The sequence below is a fragment of the Rhagoletis pomonella genome, unplaced genomic scaffold (assembly GCF_013731165.1).
Source record: "Rhagoletis pomonella isolate Grant_MI unplaced genomic scaffold, Rhpom_1.0 Rhpom_scaffold_00002, whole genome shotgun sequence".
In the NCBI taxonomy this organism is placed as follows: domain Eukaryota; kingdom Metazoa; phylum Arthropoda; class Insecta; order Diptera; family Tephritidae; genus Rhagoletis; species Rhagoletis pomonella.
In genome coordinates this window covers 60,163,982-60,170,478 of record NW_023458556.1, presented here as the reverse complement: position 1 = coordinate 60,170,478, position 6,497 = coordinate 60,163,982, and the positions used below count along the sequence as shown (strand labels likewise).

The 6,497-nt window shown below is 39.0% G+C and overlaps 1 non-coding gene across 1 annotated transcript; it reads left to right on the top strand.

The window, feature by feature from the left end:
• The first annotated feature begins 2,809 nt into the window (after positions 1-2,809).
• Positions 2,810-2,891, top strand: Trnas-cga. The gene has a single exon. It is a non-coding gene; the product is annotated as a tRNA-Ser (tRNA).
• Positions 2,892-6,497: the final 3,606 nt, after the last annotated feature.

Below are 6,497 nucleotides of genomic sequence, written 5' to 3'. Positions count from 1 at the left end.
AAATCAGTTTTTCCTGTTCAATGAAGACAATAAGTAAACCTAGGGTCAAAGGATAGTATTTTCAGGGATGGTAGTCGAAAGTTCAAGTGGAAGGTTCTGTCACCTTTTATTTAACTGCGGAAGGTGCTCAAACTTTGCCAAAATCAGTTTTTGCAGTTTTTGCTATAAGTGACCATCAGGGGCCTATTTCATAAAGTGACAGTGACAATTTTATCATGACAGGCATTTTCCGTATTGTGGGTGTTTTGTTTCACAAAAGCTTTTGTCAACCCGGTTTCAGTTCCATGAAAAATTCCATTAAGAAGTGACAAAATTGTAGCATTTACATTATTTTAGTTTTTAAACTTAAATATTCAAATCATTGAAAAATATTAAAATGCGCGCAATTCCAATATAATCAAATTTGCAAAATTCTCCTTCGAGAACTTTCCGACCAAGCTCTTTAGTTTTGTCGCTGTTGTCGCAAAAATTATATCAGAGTGACAATTGTCAGCACCATTGTCAGACAATTGTCGACAATGTTCCAGTATTGTCACTGTCGCTTTCCAAAAATTGTTACAGTTGCCTACAGACGTCTATGAAACAGGAAATATGTCGCCGAAAAATCTGGCTCTGAAATTTTTCAGAAAAATCGGACAATTGTCACACCTGTCATCTTTATGTAATACACCCCAGATCGAGGTGCAGCGACAATATTATAAGGGACAGTAGTCTGGAGTTCTAGCCTAAATTAAAGCCTAAGCGGAAAGTTCTATCACCTTTTGTTTATTTGTTCTAGGCTTTTCAAATATTGCAAAAAACGCGATTTTTTGACACTCTGCTCGTTTTTTGCAAAATATGGAGCTGATTCGTAATCAGCACAAAAAAGTCTATCAAGTCAGTCAGTCGTCAGTTTTAACATTTGCCGAACCAAAATTGCTTTCCATTTTTGTTAGCCTGTGTAATCAATGCAGTGCCGGATTAAGGGCAGCGACGACTGGGCCGAGGTCCAGGGCCCCACATGTGATGACGAAAGAACAAGAAAATTATTTTTCAGAGATTACAGAAAAGATCGCATTACACTAAAGCCAGTTTTTCGACATAAGCTACTTCTCCATACGAACACAGATATTTATGTGATCACACAGAGGTAATTAGCAAAAAAGTGAAATCGACTAATACTGAATAACTGCTTTTGCCATTGTTTTCTATAACAAGTGCATTTATGTACAAGAACTGTCGTTGATTTTTTAAAATTTTGTTGCTAACGGTCTCCCTTGTACACTTTTATTTGTCGCCTAGTGTTTGTATATTAGTATGGCGAAGTGTATATTAGTAGGCACATATCTGCTGGAGAGGCTATCTGAATTCGCCAAAAAATGTTGATGACTTAGAATTTTTCGTATAATTTCTTTTGAATCTCTAAGTAATCTAACTCTCACTAAAAAACTAATTTAATAACTATCTTTGAAAAAAAAAATATTAAAAATCAAGAAAAGCTAAACTGAAAACACATAGAAATGGAGACAAATAACAAAAAAAAAACGGTGCGTCAGAATTACGATTTGCATGCGATGATAAAACAAATAATGATTAATTGATAACGTCGCTGTTGCTGCCGTCGCGTTCGCCCAGTTAGTAATGTAATCATAATGCGCAACAACGCACTGCATTGCCCCGTTCTCACGTGAAAATGCCAATGAAAAATTCATTAATGCCTAGTGCAAAAAAGAAAACTGGGCAAAAGAAAGAGTAAAGTAAAAAGCAATGCCTAAGTGATTTCAATTATGCACTAAGTAAAACGGAAGCTGAGAAGAGATGGAGAAAAAGTTAAAAGTTGTCGTAAATAGAAAGAAAGAATTAAAAGTAATCAAATGGCGTTAGAATAAACAGTTGAAGGAGGAATCGGTTAGGTGGTTGCCTACTGCAGCGTAGTACATGCGAGTGCAAAAAAAGGTCTAGGAAAAAGTTGAATCGAACTTTTACGCTTCTTACGCAATGCTAACAGCTATGGGTAGCTGACGACAGTTGGTCCACACAACTTCTCTCAGCCTATCTACTTTCGCAACTTTCCCTCCGACACCCGGTCTGCGAGCTTTCAAAAATTATTCGCTCAAGCTTTTTATGCGACTCCATTAAAGCATTTCCGCTGCCTCCACCAAGGGTCCGTTAGACGTATGTACATAATGGCTTTTTGGTCGACGCGTAGTCACCTCATACTATTCAGGCCGCACATTTGTCTCGCAGCAAAATTTACAACACTGATAACGGTATTTATTTATGTCTGTGTGCATTTGTGTCAATCACTGCAATGCAAGCAGTTAAGGCTGCAGCGAGTCAACAGCGACCGCAAGCACCATAATATAATAGCTAAAACAACCACATCAAAAGTACCAACAACGCATAAAGCGTATGAAATTGATTTGTCACGCTGCGCATAAATTGCATAATGACGTAAGCGTTAGCGTTAGAGCGCCTTTCTCATTGTTGGCTAGAGAAAGAAGGAGGGGTGGAGCGAAAGACGCCAGTGATTGGAACTGCAATGTATTGTTGTTGCTTTTATTGCTATTGCAATTGCTGCTTTTAAGTGCAACAATAATTAATCAATAATTTTGTGGCACACAAAGCGGCGTACAAGCCACAAAAAAAGCAATAAAAATATGTATGAAAATTATTGCAGTACTTTCTTGGTGCGTGACGACACACTTTCTTCAAGAACATTATTTTCAATGATCCATTCGATTTTGATAAGTTAACTCGAGTATAAATAATATTTAGATATTTCTACTCGCACCGCTTATAGCTTTGATTGCCGCTCGTCTGTACGCAAGCAGTCGTGGCCGAGTGGTTAAGGCGTCTGACTCGAAATCAGATTCCCTCTGGGAGCGTAGGTTCGAATCCTACCGGCTGCGATGTAAAAAAAAGTTGGCAACTCTTTACTTTTTTCTTTTTTATGTAATGAAATTTTATAACAAAATCATATAACCAAGAAACTCTTCAAAAGTTTCCAGCGTTCTCCGTGTAAACAGATTGCAAAAAGAATACTGGAAATCTATTTTAAATTCCTTCAGTTTCTGATTGTAATCTTATCAGTCGCTGTTGCTCAATAAATGTTTAATTTAATTATGGATTTACTGTGATTGCAGTCTTAAAACAGAAAGCTCAAAGAATTTAATATTTTGTGTGTACATATATACATATGTTGGCCGCTGTGGTGTAGTGGTAATCTGTGCGCGCTTCCCTCCGCAACACGTGGGTTCAAGCCCTGGTCTAAGCAACATCGCAAAAAAAATATAGAAAAAATGTTTTTTTCTTAGCAGCGGTCGTCCCTCGGCAGGCAATGGCAAAACTCCGAGTGTATTTATGCCATGAAAAACAGCTTCTCATAAAAATACAATCGCCGTTCGGAGTCGGCATAAAACTGTAGGTCCCTCCGCTTTGTGTGACAACAGCAAGGCGCACGCCACAAATCGGAGGAGAAACTCGGCCAAATACTAACATACATATGTGTGAGCTCCAATCTATTATTATTCATGTAAATAGGAGAAGAGAATGGTCGGATGTAAAAATTCCCGGTCGATACAGGCAGTGGGCTTCTGACAGCGACATTTAGCACGCTAAACCAAAAATGTCACAGGACAGTCTCCACAAAACATCCGGATGCTGCTCAACATTGCTCTGAACTTCAGAACTAACAGTCAAATTTGACAAATTCGAACTGACAACGTCATTACAAGGAACAAACGGGTTCATACAGAACCGGAAAAACTACCTTCAACCTTTAGGTTTGGGTCCGGTTGACTCTGTTCACTACCACTGCCTATATAAATTAAAATTGTTGATGATAGCTTAAATTTTAGCTCCATCTTCGATATTTGTAGTACACAAAAATAACAATAAATAGCGAAGAACAAGAACACGAACTAGAGCTGCAAAACAAATTACTAATGTGTGTCGTGGGAACAGGGCAATTCACAAATTACTTAGAGAGCGAATTACGATACGTGGAGACATGGTATTATAGTCTCCAACTCCGCAACTATAAAATGCTGGCTACACCTGCATCCCAAGAATCTATAGATTCCGTATCCTCAAGATGTGGCTGAGAATTCCAATGCAGCAAAAAAAAAGGCGGCGAAATGTTACCTTAGTGACGCTACTTGCAAATGTGGAAGCGGAAAATCGACTAAAAACTCGCCAGAAACCGATCTCCATCGCATATTTCAACCAACAAAGCAGGGGTTCACACTGTTGCTATTCTGCAGTAATGCTAAGCGAGAGGAGCTTCCCTATTGGCCTACACGGGCAACCATCCGCGTACGTTGCTGGCAACATTCCTACAGTATACCAACAACTTAGATACACCACCTGGTCGAATTTTGTCAACTACCCCTTCAGTGATATGCTTTTCAATATACTATAGCTCTCTTTCAACACGCTACACTGCGTGCTGAATTTCTGCATTTTCCTGATGTCCTCCAAGTAGGAAGATTTCTTAAAACCCTACAAATATGCCGAAAATTATTTGAGATATGACCTTATTGTTGGAGTTAAATCTCTTTCTTCAATCATTGTGCAACTTCTGCGTATACGATGGACGACCGCACATATCTTTTTCCTTTAAAGGCACGTCCACATAAAACTTTGGCGTTGCGTTGGCATTGGCGTCGCTTCAACAGCTGACTATGAATGCATGAATTCAAATGCAGCCGTCCACATAGCCAGAATTCGGCAACGCTCACGCCAACACAAAGCAAAACGATGGCCAACTCTCATCTTTTCGCATGCGTTGCTCGTCAGCTGTTTTGCAAATAAATAAAATTGTGTGAAATATTTTCCCTTTTTAATCAAGTGCGGGCAAGAAATATCGTTTTTAATGCAATTATTGATATGAAATATTAATTTATCTGTCGTTAGTATGTTAATTTAGTGGCCCAAGCATTCGCTGCCAAGCGTTCATTGTAGCAAGCATACTTTTGACGTGCGTTCTGTCAAACCAATGCCAACGCCAAAGGCAACGCGAAAGTTCTATGTGGACCGGCCTTAAGGCGTTGTTGACTTTGTAAAAGAAGTCATTCATTGTTGTTTCCCTTTTAAGGTAAACACCGCAAATTAAAACCAAAAAAAAACACCATCCTGACTACGAAATCTGACAGGCCTTCCTTGGCTTTCTTTAGCACCAATTTATTCAGAAAATCCCATTGTTCCGATTGCTGGCTAGTCTCCGATATGTAATGGCAGAACTGAGAACATAGCTAAGTGCACTGATAAATAATAATTGGCGAAGGTAGTGCTGACGTTCAAATTGCAATGCGGGAATTTCAGAAAGTGACTGACTAATCTTCATACATAGATAAAATTAAAAATTTTGTCTTAATGCCGTAAATGGTATATCCCTGCATTTTCGTTTTCTCTTTTTCTACAGCCTTAAGAGAATTTGTTGTAAAAGAGAACTTGCTTACAACAAAGCAATTGCTAGTATATTGTAATTACTTGCATTTAGAGTTTCACCTAATTATCACGATTTTTGCCATTCACGTTTGAACTGTTAACATCAATTGTTTTTTTTATTTTTTCTGTCATTACTCGTCAACAATCTATGCACAATTATACTTTTATCACCATTACTTGCAACCCTTTTGCCAATATGCCTCTATTTATCGCACTCCCTCCCATTTACCTCCGCCGAGATGCCCACCATTGGCATTGTTCATCAATTTCATTTACTTCATTTGACCGTGCACCGTTACGTATACGTAACTACTATAATTTACAATGCAACGCGCTGTATGTAACAATGCTGCCTCTGCTACCGCAACTAACAGCTACTGCTGCCCAATTAGTCATTAATTATGTTGCATTTACAGCAAATGACGGAAGTAACGGCAAGTGTTGTTGTTGTTTATTGGTATTGTTATTGTTGGCGCTTAATGATTGTTACGCCACACAATGGTGGCATTGGACGCAATGACGTTGCATAGAAATTGGGCGTTGCAACGGCACAGTGACGACAACAGCACCAGGTACAAGTGCAACTACAGTGCGAGCGTTGCTTTGCAATGTCATTTTGTGATTATAGTAATTTGACGGCGGTGGCTTGCAGCAAGCATCGATGGGAAAATGAGAGAAGTTGGTAATCCAAGCGAAACGAGCTTTCTTTACTTAGCCACTAAGTAATTATGTACATCGAATCAAGCTTGAAATTGATTGTGTTTAAGGCTTTTAAATAACTAATCCTTTTCTATTGATTTATTTTAAATTAATTTATTTAATTTCGCATGCACATTTCTAGCTCGCTGGAACGAACACAATGGCGGATTTTTTTTTCTACCACTTGCATACTATACTTATCTGAGCGCAATTGAAATTGTAAGTTGTTGTATAAGTGGGACTGCTAGCCGTCCAGCGCCCACCGCCCGCCGCCCGCTGCTCGTCTCGTGCCAGTCAAACCAGCTAGCTAGCTGGTAAATCAGCCGCCGACTGACTGCCTGGCTTTCAACCGATTGGCATGCCAATAA